The following is a 15,106-nucleotide window of genomic DNA, read 5'->3' as shown; positions in this document are numbered from 1 at the left end:
GTGTTTAATCTGTTGCCTAAACTGGCACCGCAGTATGATCTTTGTAAACATATTTTATGGTTTCAGATAGTACATTGCTTGATGTATGGCCACCTTTACAGTAGGTAGTAAACATCTGACAGATCTGACAGATTTTGAACTTTTCAATCTCCTCATAAGGGGATTCTCAGTATTTCATGTATTTATTTACAAAAACACTCCCTGGAAACCATCTTTATGCAAAGATTTTAGCCAACCTTTCTACTCACTTGCACACTATTTTGGCAGTTGGACCGAGCAACTGCTGTTCAGTAAGGGCTCTTGCACACTACATGTGATTCCGATTTGTGTTTTTTTTTTTTTATCGGGACTTTATGCTGTGTTTTCTCTGCGGTCATTTTTTTTCTTGTTTTGGTAGAATCCAGGGAAAATCAGGATCGCAAATTGGATTTGCAGTGTGTAGGGGTCCAAGTGCTGTTCCAAAACATGTTTGATCTGCAGATTTTTGCTACTTACTATAGGTAACAGCAACATGGGAGAAAAGTAATGTATAGTACATTTTATATGTATCCAAACACGTGTTATTATTTTACTAATTTCTTACACAGTGAATATCAAAGTGAACCTGAACTGTTCAGTGGGAAAAGTTGAATACTTAGGTGTAGGGAAGCATTTTAGTTGTCTAGAGGCTTCCTATGGCCTCCTCGACCTCACAGTTACTGCGCTTGGACCATCTGAACAAATCTGATAAGAACTTGGCAGATATGTTCTGGTGGCCACACACCCCGCCGTGTATGAGCTTAATTGTACTGTTCCTGCATTAGTACGGAAACGTCTGCACATTAAGATAAAGCCACTTGTCCATGAGTGTCTAGGAGGACATAGGAAGCATCTGGACTATCCAGAGGCTTTCCTCTACCTAGGTAAGTATCTAACTTTTTGTTCCTTGGCTAGTACAGATTTTCTTTAAACAATAAGCTTTGCTGTTTATATAATTAGTTCAGAGGACAGAATGTTACATTTGATATGATAAATTTTCACTAATGAAGCAGAGGAAGTACCAGTAATTCCATCTGTGACTTGCAGTTATTCTGTGGGCTTTCAGGAAGAGCCGCAGCATACACAGTATAGAATTTCTGAAATAAAAAACAAGATTAAGCTGGTTAAGGCTTAATCGGATAGTTTGATTTCCATTAAATGCATATTAATGTCTCATTGTTAAATATTTATGCTCATTGAGCAATCTGTGGGATTTGGAATAACTCCTAAAATGTCCAGGATGTGATGGGATATACAAATGCATACTATCTTTTTGGATATCGTGGGAGGTGTGTTCCAGCTGTCACAATTTCCACTGTATACCTGTGCTAAATGTTCATTTAACGTTCAAATGCTGGCCAGCACAACCAAATTCTATTAATGCTCTTTTATCAGATGAATAAAAGCATAGACTGTCACAGCAACATTTCTGAGCATACCACTCCTTTCTCAAGCTGGACAATAGTCTCACAATCTTCAAATGGCGCTTAAATCTTAAAAACAATAAATAATCAGTGCGTCCTTCATAAATATGTATATGGGTTAGATTGTTAAACACAACCCCTACCTTTACACTACTCTGTAGGCACTCTGCTGGATGGACGTATATTTAATAGCTGTGCCCGGTAGTTTGGGTGCCAGATAATGTCGATAGAATATTGGTAATGTTATTGATGATCTACTATTGCCTTCCTCAATCTTAACCTCACACTAAGCTACCTAAACTTAAAACTAACCTCACTCCTTAACACTAACTTCTCTAACCTTTCTCCTATCTACAGCTATTACTAATGCCCCCATTCCATTGGCGCTTTCTGCAGTTGAACCTCTGGCATCTAAATGAACTCCTGGTGCTTTGTGATACTATAACCAAGCAGGGCCAGGCAGAGGCGAGTGAGGCTCCAGCCTCAGGGCGCAGTGTAGGATGGGGCACACATCTCACTCAGCTATCATTCCCCTATTATGTTTGAAGCAAAGAGAAATAAGAAAAGGGGATACATGGCAGTGACTGCAAGCCAGATAACTAGAGATTAAGGTGTTAAGGCCCCTGGGGTGCCTCTTACTCTAATAGCAATCAGTGTGTGATGGCTGGGGTGGGAGGGATGGGGGGCGCTCTTTGGGGTCTCAGCTTTGAGTGTTGGAGGACCTTGTCCCGGCACTGTAACCAAGTGCCCATTTCTGAAGTCAAAACGATGGAGCTGAGCGCATTTTGACATAGCCAAACCCCCGGTGCCCACTGTCGAACTGCCAAAGCAAGAATGAAACTAAGAGTGAAGACCAATATAGTGCAGCCAAAAAGAGTAACAAATTTACTAATATGACGACATAATACAGTCCCATGAACAGGTTTAGATATTGTCACAGAAATATACACAGTACAAGAATTACTGGGTGTGCTGAAAAAATGTTGAATGAATACATGCAATTATGAACTTCAGAGACAGTGAAACTTTACAAAAAGTAAATCCAAGTTACAGGCATCTTGAATAATGGAATAATTAAAGACCAGTCACGATCTACAGGAAGATAGAACCACTAGAACAGATCCTTCATTCCCATGAGTTCATTCATTTTTTCAATTACAAATGAAAGCAGTCTGTAGATGAAGAAAAGATAATTGGCATACTCTGCAACCTTATGTTACACCATATATTTAAACCCAATATATAGCAGCCTTTTGCAGAAGAAAGATATAACACTGGCATTTCATGTTTAAATCACCTTGCAACAGGATGATTTTTGTAGCTCTGCCCCTGCTCAGTGACGTGCTCCTTGCTGGACAGAAAGTATGTCAATGAAATTTGAGGTATCGACGCATGCGCACCGCTACCGCAAGTATCAACATAGATTTTTGTGGTGCCTTTGACTCCAATGCAATTGCATGTCAAGCAGCACCGCTCGGCATTGCACTGTATATTCTGCATTGTCTCTGCGTCATCCAAAGTACTTCAGTCGCATCGCATGGCACCGCGGGTAGTGTGGCCAGTGTCTAGAGACTAATGGCCACTGCAGCATGGACTATCACGGTGTTGCACAAATTGTTTTATGAAGTGGTGTAAAGAGAAATATGTCTGGAATAGGGCAAAAATTGCACTATAGTCTATGAAGTTGCCAAGCAGCAACTAGCACTGCTGCGCCAAAACTACCCGCTTCGCAAAATAATGCCTTAGAGCTTGTTGTAGACTCATTGTTGACGCGTTAAATATTTAAAGAATAATAACTAGGGGAGAAAATTGAAAGCTGGAGTTATACGATAGTACATTTTTTTAGACTAGATGTAACGGCAAGCTGTAATTCATATCAGAGGATACCAATGGATCTGTGGCAGTGGACAGGTGCCATCAAAAACTTGGATTAGTAATATGCCCAAAGGACCATTTATGAGAATAAAAAGAAATTGTTATTACATCGAGTGCTACATTGAAGAAGGAGAGATTTTTTAAAAGTTTTTAGAGAAAGGCTACGTATCCTCCAGAGTGGAAAAAGCTTTTAACATAAAAAAGGATTAACTATTAAAACACAAAAGAGACCTAAAAATGAAATGGTCATCTGAATATTTTGTACTATAATAAAAAGTCTTACTAAAATTCACAAGCCATTAACAAACATCACTGTTTACACCAATATACTGTAGATACTGGCCAAAATGCTACCCTCTACATTGAAAATAGTATACAGGAAGACAAAAATGACTGAAAATATTTTGGTGCACAGCATTTTACATTGTTACATAGTTTGGTTGAAAATGCAATCAGGAAGTATAGTACTACCATCAATACACCTAGGAATTACATAGAAATTATAGCCATAAATGTCCATCAATGCATAAACGCAGATGTAGCATTTGCCATACCTACTTCCTGTGATATCAATAACAGGCCAATAGTATCTGCATGTCATTGATTTCAATGATGAACATGTATCAATACTTATCAAATGAAACTGTGCTCAGGCCGCACGCTATAAATGAGAGTATGTTCCCACAGTAAATCCAATCACAATAGCAGCGCCAACAGAGTTCAGCCTTGTCAGATCCAACCCTTAAATATAAGCAAAGAAAAGAGGGGTTCCCTCATAGCGAGTACTGCCTTATCACAACACCCTTGTGCTCAAAAAAGGGTTTTTGAGATGATTAGACTGTCACCAATAATGAGAGTGTAACTATGATGTGCTGTTTTTCAAGTTGATTTTATGTGTATTTTTTATTGGGGCCTTGGGCACTCTATTAAACTGTTTTACACTATGAGGAGGAGTTGTATCCCGTATATTTTTTAGACGCTGACTCATGGGATATGATATGCAGTATGCCAAGATACTGATCCGGTGAGCAGGGGAAAACAGGGGGGGGGGAGGCGGAGTGTGTCATCTCCCTTTCCTATTGGTGACAGTCTAATCACCTCAAAAACCCTTTTTTGAGCACACGGGTGTTGTGATAAGGCGATACTCACTATCAGGGATCCCCTCTTTTCTTTGCTTATATTTAAGCGCCGGCCATGGATAGTTAATGTATAGAGTGCACTGGGGGGGCACATTAAATATAAGCGGGAACAGCATCAGTGGTTTTGTCACGTTCATTGCTTGTCTCAATATCGCTTGCTGTTACTGCCGTGCACCCAATTGAGCAAGTCAGCCCTACATCTTGCAGCATGTCCGACTGATTCATGAGTTGAATTTCGGCCCGAAATTGGTCACATCGTCTATCGGGCATGCACTTGGTGGCATATATTTTCACTCAATTATAATAATCGAATTGGATGGTTGTTAGACCACCAAGTCGCTTGATGTATGGCTACCTTTTACCTCCCCATGCCTAACACAAGCCCTCCCCTTTCCTCGCATAACCCTAACATCCTACCTCGGCATTGCTGCTACATGAGTTTGGCTACAATGTAGCCAAACTCAATACCAATCCAATCGCCGGTCCCACCGCACCGACCACTCAGCTGTCTTATAGCCAAGGCAGTGTGCCAAACTTAAGATCAGCTATCTCTTAGCCTAGCACCCTATTGGCTACTTTGTGCACCAAGTAGCGAGAAAACAGTGACATCTGTGCAACAAAAATGACTGCTTCAGACAGATGGCGATTGTTACATTCTAGTTGCAAGCAGTTAATGATCTATATATTCTAATGTAAGGTAAATACTAAAAGAAAACAAAAAAATTCTCATTACCTCAATTCCCAGGAAAGAACGGCCACAAGGGCAGAATCTTCTTGACTGGATCAAGGCACTGTATTGCCCGTCACACATCTAGCAATCATAGCTGTGGATTCCCTATAAAGTAAAGCCAGTAAGCAGCCAAGCTTCTTTTAAATGAAAGTGAACAGTTATGAAAACAAAACAGCTAGATGGGTGGTTGAGTATTCCTTCACTCATGACAATTATCCAACAGCTATGTATTCATCCCAAAACACTGCACAATGCCTGACACATCTACTAACTTCATCTATTTTGCCTCCCAGTCCTGACAACCCCATTTTTAACATAAAATCTTCCATTAAATTCTTCCTCTCCTCTCCATAAAATTTTGCTGCTAAGCTTCCCAACCTTGGGTTGGAGTGGGGTTGACTTTATGTTGAGCATACAGGATTGGCTGCTGTGTGGGGTCAAAGGGCTTACCTAGTACATTATGGGAATGCAAACTGTCCTCTGATTTTTAAGTGAACCTAAGGTGAGAGCGATTTGGAGGCTGTCATATTTTTTTTTTTACTTTTAAGCAATACCAGTTGCATTACTGTTCTACTAATCATCTGCCTCTAATAGTTTTAACTGGCATTGTTTAAATGGAAATAAATATGGCAGCCTCCATATGCCTCTCACCTCCAGTTCACTTTAAATTGGTAGATATTAATCAAATAAGACACATTTCACTTTAATCCTCAGATGAAAATTGAATGAAAAAAACAACTAAATCATTTTTTGAGATTTTGCTTACAACTCGAATTATAACAAGCTGATGGCGTCTTTACTTCCTTCCCAGCAGCATGATTATCATCCAATCTTGCAGCATTGAGAGTACTACGTATATCAGCTGAAACGCCTAGTGATCATACTTCTGCTGGTCCATATTTGTAAATATGGTGCTATGTGTATACTGTGATTGCCTTTAAAAAAATGTTCCTCCTTGTTTTGGGTGGAAATTGAAACCATGTAGAGATGTTAATTGATGCCACTGGCCTCTTCTTCAGTAATCCACCCAGATGGATCACCCTCACAAACTTCAGAGGAATGTCCTACAACCAGGTGCTACTTGTCCTTACCCCATCCCTCTCCATAGAACAGGGTGTCTGTACAGGTTTAATTAGTAAACTGAAAACGTTCATGTGGCTTAAGTACTTGTGAATGGAATGAGTGCATTAAAGGAATATTTTGAAAGCATAGAGTAGAGTCTCAGTTATCTGGCACTGATGGGGATTGGCTGATGCTGGATGCTTTCTGGTTGCTTGGTACTCTGTTTTAAAAATAGGCCTAGCTATTACAGAATTATACCCCACACTATATACATAACATGAACTCTGTATTAAATTTTAAAATACATCCATTGAAAGTATAATAACCTTGGGGAAGCCGTGGAAAGCAGGTTTAAGCACAGCAGAACCAACAAACTGCCTAAGAAGGCCTTCACCACTGTGATGCCGGCGATTTGTGCTGGTTGATTGGATCTTCTGGTTGGTTGAGTTCCAGATAAATGGAAATCTACTGTATAAACAATGAGAGCTGGTGCACCCCAAGCGGTTTTGGTAGAGTTTTCAAAACCGCTGTCGCCTGTGAAAACGCTTGGCTAATGTATCTTTATGGGCTGGTGCACACCAGCAAGTTGAGGTTTTTAGCAAACCGCAAACGTGGCTCCTGCAGCATTTTTGCGGTTTGCAGATGCATTTCTGCCTCAATGTAAAGTATAGGAAAAGCTCAAACCGCTCTGAGATACGCTAGATCGGAGCAGTTTTCCAGGCATTTTTGTTACAGCAGCTGTTCAGTAACAGCTTTATTGTAACAATATATGAAATCTGCTACACAAAAATGCTCCAGAAAACGCTAGGCATGTTTAGAAAACCTCTCTAAACATGCCTAGAATCGCTCTGAAATCTGCTTCAAAAACCTCTAGCGTTTTGCAGATCTGCTATAGGTTTTTGGTGTGCACTGGGCCTCAGTGCGTTTATGTCTTTGTGCAAAATGATACATAATATGTTATCCATTCCCAGGGGTACTTACTATATGCAATGGGTTATTCAAAACTTGGGCATCAGCAAATCCTACATCTATCTACTTTCTACTTACTATATTCATTCTTAATTTCTGAGAAACACTCCTAAATACAATATTGTCACGGACGGTTGCGGGGCCGCAGGCGCGTCCTGGAACCGCCCGTGAAGAAAAAGCGATCGCACTCGATTCCCTGCATCGATTGCGCTTCAAATCGATACAATCTGGGTTGAGTGTGTAGGGGCAGCTGAAGTCCTTTTCTTAGCAGAGAGAGAGCACCATCCTAAAGGCTGGATGGCTCTTTTGATATGCTAATGAGCCTGGGCCCAGAGAGTCCCTGGCTTCAAGCTGTGCTGATGGCCCATCCATCAGGTATAAGGTGACAAGCACCATGGCAGAAGCAATCTAGTTGGGGGGAAGCCAGACCCACTGGCTCCCTCCCAGCAGGGGAGGTGACACCTAGCTGGCTGCTCCAAACTTCAAAGAGCCTTTGCCTGGGAATAACCTGAGTCTCGTGGCATATCCATAACTTCCCAGATCTGTCATATTTCTGGGGTTCCTGAGATGGCAGCTTCGCCAAATGTGGGGGAAGTGTAGCATGAGCCCCGGTGCTGGTTCTGAGGAAGTTTCAGAACATTCTGAGGTAAGGACTGCCAGTTAGGCAGTTTGAAAATGCCCTGATGATACCACAGGGGTCCCACCCCTCATGTCTGGTATCAGGGCGCTGGGTAAATCGAGACAGACCTGAAAATGTTAATAAATCCGCCCTGACCTGTACGGTTCTGTGAGATAGAGCCCATATATGGGTAGATATGATTTCTAGCCCCCAGGACAAGGGGAGGGCTCATCTCATCTTCTAAGGGGGTGTATGGCTCCCCCGCCCTCACTCCCTCCTACTGAAGCAGGGGCATAAGAATGGCAGAGGACCCAAACTCAGTGTCCTCCACCCTGAAAACACCTTGAACTCATCAGGTGCCAGCTTGAGGATATGCTGGCATCCACCTGGTCTGAACTCTGAACTCTGATGGAAACCCAGAACTCTGTTTTTCCCACAAAAAGGACATCTTTCCAGGAACTAAGTATTTTTCTCCCTTCTTTTATTTTTTATACTGGCTATTACTGTCTTAATAATTGTGATTTTAATAATTGTCTGTATATATTAATTATTTATATTGCGTGAATAAACGACTTTCTCCAAGTCATTCACTGTCCGCTACCCTGCTTATCAGCACACACAGAACTGATCCCGGGTCTCTGAAGATACGCTACTGTTTGTTTGTTGTTGGCTAGACAGAATACCGTGTGTTTAACCGTTTTATTCGCAGGACTAGTCAGTCAGTTAGTGGGCTCCACGGTCCCATGGTAACCGCGGTGGTGGCAGTTTACTCTGAACCAGTGGGTGAAGTTGTAATCACCCGTGTCTCACAGGCTCCCTTCTGAGTTGTCTGCGGCTAATTCTTAACAGTTCCTGCGCATTGACTGCGACCAGAGTTCGCACGATCTGTGCGCTGGCACCGTTTAGAAGGCTAAGTGCGGTCAGCCACTAGGGCTTCTGTGACAGTGTTAGGCAGCGGTTGGGATCTGTGTTGTGCTAAAAGTATCTAAGATAGCGCTAGCGCTATCAAGAAACGAACTAATTCGTTGGTGTAGCTGGAAGGCAATATATTTTTTATATATACAGAGAGACTGTGTAGCCAGTACCCCTCCCCAAAAGTTTTATTTTATTTGGCATGGAAATGTCCGGGAATTACCAGAACATGTGCCTGTCGGACCTGCAAAATCTTTGCCAAGCAAGAGGCATTGACGTCGGCCGCAGGAAACAACAGGACCTGATAGCAGACTTGTCCAGATGGGATACCCAGCAACTGCAGGAGCCGGGAGTGTCCGCTGAGGTGGATACCAGCCCATCTGACAATCGAGGGGAACCAGAGGCTGAAGATCCTAGGCGTACAGAGGTTGAGCATCCTGCGGGCCCTGTTGCAACAGTTACGCCAGAGACTGTCAGTATGGACCCCAATCCCAGAGTTTCTGACAGTACTCGCCCGGAACTGGCCAGTACTGGACTGTCCATGGGTGCTGACCCGGTAATGCAGCAGGCATTACAAAAGCTGATGGAGACTGACCTGGAAAAGTACATGCAGTACATGGAAGCACGAGAGGAACGGGAGCGCCAATCTGCAGAACGCAAAGCTGCTGCTGCTGCTGCTGCTGAACGCCACGCGGAGAGGGATGCCGCAGAGGCGCGGGAGAGACGACAGCATGAGCTCAACATGGCAAAGGTTCAACAGGCCAGCCGGAGTTCACCGCCCAGCCTCCCTGCTGAAGGAGCTGCACCACCCGTAAGTGCAAAATTTAAATTTGCTAATATTGAGAAAGACACAGACATTGACTTGTTTTTGCGGTCTTTTGAAAAAGCATGCCGTCAGTATCGTCTGTCCCAAGACCAGTGGGCCAGACATCTGACACCTCTGCTGCGCTACAAAGCGCTTGATGCCTTCGCAGAATTGCCTGCGGAGAAGGATAATGATTATGCTGCTATAAAAGACGCTATCATTACTAAGTACCAGCTGACGCCAGAAGCCTATCGGAAAAAGTTCAGGGCCTGGCAGAAAAAGTCTTCTGATTCGTACCGAGATGTGGCCAGCAGCTTGCTCACCACACTACGCCAGTGGACTCTAGGCCTCACCAAAGGGTCTTATGGCGTCCTGGAGGACTTGATAGTCCTCGAACAATTTCTGAACATTTGCCCTGCTGATGTACGACAGTTTGTGTTAGAACGCAGGCCGGCTTCAGCCACTGTCGCTGCAGACCTTGCTGAGACTTTTGCAACTACCCGGGTGGCTGATACCCGCAGAACTGTCCCATCCAGCTGGAGAGGAGGTCAGCCCAATACCTCGGCAGACCCTCCTGCCCCTGTGAGCCGTCCGCCACAGAGGCCACCCAGCGCAGCTGCTGCACCCAGGCCTGCAGCGCCTGGAGAGGTCACCTGTCACTACTGCCGCCAGCCCGGACACATGAAATTCGACTGTCCGGAGCGGAGACAGACACCACCAGCACCTGGATCATCTGCATCACCTGCACCTCACCCACAGCAGAGGCAACCCGCCAGCGAACCACAGCCTGGATCATCAGATTTTGTCCTGTTTGCCCGCGGAAAGGAAATCCGCGACCGAACCGACCAGCAGCAACTTGTTAGAGTGAACGGCAAAGTTGTCACCGGATTCCGAGACACCGGAGCTGACATCACGTTAGTTCACTCACACCTTGTGCCAAAGGAGAGCATCAGCTCCAGCCGATCCCTTGCCCTTACTGGAGTAGAGGGCACCCTTTTTCACATAGCCCACGCGACAGTGAAGCTGGATTGGGGATTAGGAATCCAAGAAAGGGTTGTTGGGGTTATGAAGGATCTCCCAGTCCCTGTGTTGCTTGGGACTGATTTGGGCAAGCTTGTGTCCTACTATGAACCTGCCACGACCGCCTTGTCGCTCACGGAAGGAGACGGACTCTCCACCCACCACCAGGTACTTTATACACTTGGGGGAGCACCAGGGGGAGGTGGGTTGAATGTGCCCAGTTCAAGGGTACCAGGTTCAATAGTGCCTGCTTCAAAGGCACCTGAGTTTGATGTACAGACTGTCTGTTGTGATGATGCTGTAACTGTACCTGAGTTCACTGTACAACCTGTCTGTAATAAAAAAATGTCTATACCTGTCAATGTCATTACTGCATGCAATGATGATTTGAGTAATGTCCGTCTGTGCCATTCTGACAGTGTACCTGTGCTAGCAGTACCGCGCAGCTGCACTGCTCAGAACCCGAGCTCAGAACAGGTGGAGGGGGTTCCGGCCTCCTCCCCCTCCTCTGACCGCAGGGATGAGACCTTTCAGCCGCTGCCCTCGTGTGACATGAGCCAGTTGGCTGAAACTGACAGCGCCGTATTCTCAGCCGCACTACAAAGTGACCCAAGCCTGGAGGTGCTCAGGCAGCAAGCCGCTGAGCCCCTCGCAGACGGGGCCGCTTTCAAGGTGTACTGGGAAGGTGGGAGACTGTACAGTGAGTCTGTGCAGCCCCCTACAGGTAGATCCCACGCGAATACCAAATGGCTTGTGGTCCCGAGTGCGTTCAGGGGACATGTGCTGAAATCCGCACATGGTAATCCTCTGACAGGGCACTCAGGGGTCCGCAAGACACTTGCCGGTATTCGGAAACAGTTTTATTGGCCCCGGATGAACAGGGATGTAGCAAACTACTGCAGAGCATGTGCCGTCTGTCAAGAGCTGGGAAGGTCCAGGGATTCCCGCGGGGTTCCCTTAGGTCCACAGCCACTTAGCAGGGGAACCCTGCGTGGGCTGGCTGTTGACCTAACCAACCCACTGCCCGTTGTCAGCAGTCCCGGCAGACACCACGTCCGACTGCAGTGGCGCAAACGCCCTGTCCAGAACGGTCCATGTCGGGTCAACCCTGAGGGTAGCAGACCGCGACCGGTCCAGGGGAACCGAGCCACAGGCTCCAATAGGTTTTCCCGCCACACCGGCAACCCGAGACCCGTCAGCCAGGTTGGCCGACACGCAGCGGGCAGCCGACCCCAGAACGCCAACGGGGAACTAGATCAGATCTCGCAGGTTAGCGGCAACGACACACATCTTGCTGATGAATGTCTATCTGCCTTCTCCCCAGGGAGGGCTGTCACGGACGGTTGCGGGGCCGCAGGCGCGTCCTGGAACCGCCCGTGAAGAAAAAGCGATCGCACTCGATTCCCTGCATCGATTACGCTTCAAATCGATACAATCTGGGTTGAGTGTGTAGGGGCAGCTGAAGTCCTTTTCTTAGCAGAGACAGAGCACCATCCTAAAGGCTGGATGGTTCTTTTGATATGCTAATGAGCCTGGGCCCAGAGAGTCCCTGGCTTCAAGCTGTGCTGATGGCCCATCCATCAGGTATAAGGTGACAAGCACCATGGCAGAAGCAATCTAGTTGGGGGGAAGCCAGACCCACTGGCTCCCTCCCAGCAGGGGAGGTGACACCTAGCTGGCTGCTCCAAACTTCAAAGAGCCTTTGCCTGGGAATAACCTGAGTCTCGTGGCATATCCATAACTTCCCAGATCTGTCATATTTCTGGGGTTCCTGAGATGGCAGCTTCGCCAAATGTGGGGGAAGTGTAGCATGAGCCCCGGTGCTGGTTCTGAGGAAGTTTCAGAACATTCTGAGGTAAGGACTGCCAGTTAGGCAGTTTGAAAATGCCCTGATGATACCACAGGGGTCCCACCCCTCATGTCTGGTATCAGGGCGCTGGGTAAATCGAGACAGACCTGAAAATGTTAATAAATCCGCCCTGACCTGTACGGTTCTGTGAGATAGAGCCCATATATGGGTAGATATGATTTCTAGCCCCCAGGACAAGGGGAGGGCTCATCTCATCTTCTAAGGGGGTGTATGGCTCCCCCGCCCTCACTCCCTCCTACTGAAGCAGGGGCATAAGAATGGCAGAGGACCCAAACTCAGTGTCCTCCACCCTGAAAACACCTTGAACTCATCAGGTGCCAGCTTGAGGATATGCTGGCATCCACCTGGTCTGAACTCTGATGGAAACCCAGAACTCTGTTTTTCCCACAAAAAGGACATCTTTCCAGGAACTAAGTATTTTTCTCCCTTCTTTTATTTTTTTATACTGGCTATTACTGTCTTAATAATTGTGATTTTAATAATTGTCTGTATATATTAATTATTTATATTGCGTGAATAAACGACTTTCTCCAAGTCATTCACTGTCCGCTACCCTGCTTATCAGCACACACAGAACTGATCCCGGGTCTCTGAAGATACGCTACTGTTTGTTTGTTGTTGGCTAGACAGAATACCGTGTGTTTAACCGTTTTATTCACAGGACTAGTCAGTCAGTTAGTGGGCTCCACGGTCCCATGGTAACCGCGGTGGTGGCAGTTTACTCTGAACCAGTGGGTGAAGTTGTAATCACCCGTGTCTCACAGGCTCCCTTCTGAGTTGTCTGCGGCTAATTCTTAACGGTTCCTGCGCATTGACTGCGACCAGAGTTCGCACGATCTGTGCGCTGGCACCGTTTAGAAGGCTAAGTGCGGTCAGCCACTAGGGCTCCTGTGACAAATATGAAGAAAAAAACTATTCTCTTTTAGTAATATATATGTGTATTTTTATATAAATATTTAAAGATCTGTCTTTGATTTTTGTGATGATGAAAATATTTAGTGGACGATTCACTGAAGCTAATACAGGGGTTGGACAAAAAATTGGAAACACCTTGAAAATCAACAAAATATATTTTAATATGGTGTAGGTCCACCTTTTGCAGCAATTACAGCCTCAATTCTCCGAGGTATTGATTCATACCAATTGTGAATTATTTCCAAAGGAATTTTAGCCCATTCTTCAGTTAAAACACCCTCCAGTTCTTTTAGAGACGATAGTGGCGGAAATTTGGCCTCTTTGAAAGTCTGAGAGGTCTGCCATTTTTATAAAACTATAACCAACTTTTGTCTAAATATCTGTAAAAAAACAATTATTTTAATTAAACATATCAAATAACAAAAATAATAAACAAAAAAAATTAACATATGTCAAGTTTTGATTGCTTAAAACATGTTCAAAGATTATGATGCCAAAATGTTAGGTGTTTCCATTATTTTGTCCAACCCCTGTAGGGGACTTCCCACATAGGTGCACGCAAGTTTAAAACTAGTTCTCTGCACATGATTGCTTCCTTATTTCAACTGATTGAAGTGAAATTTTGCTGCCTTTTACCCCACATCTCCTTTTATGAATCTTCCAATTTAGTGGTTTTATGTTTCTTTTCCATCTACCTACGGTACTTATTAAAATTGCCAAGTTGCCAACAAGTTGCTTGCTATTCCATAGACCTTTAAACTGATATTTTAATGCTTATGAGAGACTGGTTTTATTTATGTCTCCAGTTTTGAATACAGTGGAAATTTAATCAATCTGAGGCAAGGACATATTTGTGAGCAGGAGATTACTAGTCTGTAAACACTTAAATAAATCCTTGGGATAATCTATACAGTATTCCTGGCTGTCATTTCCAGAATATAGTTACAGTATTTACTGTCAGAAAACTTATTCCAGTTCACTGAAATGTTTCTAACTCCTAGATGAAGAGACCATAAACCAGCATCCCTTCCAGTCTAGCAAAAATTACACAGTGTTCTCAGACGTCAAACACATGTTGATGGGATATTCTGAAATGGAGAAGGATCTTCTTGCTAAACCTCAATGCTAAAGGAAAGCCTTCGCACTCCTTATTATATGTCATACGGAGATTGCAGAAAATGTCAGGGATTACTTTTTAGGATGGTATATACATAATCTGTCCGAAGAAGAGGGACAGAGGATGCAGTTGCCATAACAACTGATATGCCATCATATGTGGACAGAATACTTAAAATAAATACTGAGACTATGGTTTTATTTTTTCAAGATAGTACGTGTGAGAAGTAAGCAGAGAAAAATGGCAATTTAGGGATTTTGCATGTTCGCAACTTATGTTTTTTCATATTTATTCTTTTTCAACTTTTTTTTTTCACATCCTCTGATAACCACTGAATGCCCTGTTAGATACCAGGAACACTGAAAAACCATGCCTGATTATTCTTATTATACACACCACCACCATCACAGTCTACTCACTTCTGCTCATCCTCTGTCCTCCTTTACCCATAGAACAGTACAGGTCAATAGGCAGATCACCAAACAGCATATTTATATGGGGAAAGGCCTTCCAAAATGTTTTAAAATAATCTTTTTAAATGGCCATCATTTCTTAATGTAGCATGAAATTCAAAGAATGATTTATTACCCATTCCCCATATAACACGCACAGCCATTACCCGTACCCCATC

The 15,106-nt window shown here is 44.3% G+C and overlaps 1 long non-coding RNA gene across 1 annotated transcript; it reads left to right on the top strand.

Annotated features, from left to right (window-relative positions):
• Positions 1–335: 335 nt before the first annotated feature.
• On the top strand, positions 336–14,669 carry LOC137503880 (uncharacterized). The gene is made up of 2 exons (XR_011019362.1): positions 336–500; positions 14,360–14,669. It is a non-coding gene; the product is annotated as an uncharacterized lncRNA (long non-coding RNA).
• The last annotated feature ends 437 nt before the right edge of the window (positions 14,670–15,106 follow it).

Source organism: Hyperolius riggenbachi, chromosome 4 (genome assembly GCF_040937935.1).
Source record: "Hyperolius riggenbachi isolate aHypRig1 chromosome 4, aHypRig1.pri, whole genome shotgun sequence".
NCBI classification, from domain to species: domain Eukaryota; kingdom Metazoa; phylum Chordata; class Amphibia; order Anura; family Hyperoliidae; genus Hyperolius; species Hyperolius riggenbachi.
Note: the sequence above shows the minus strand (reverse complement) of the source record. Positions and strands in the feature narration are given on the sequence as shown.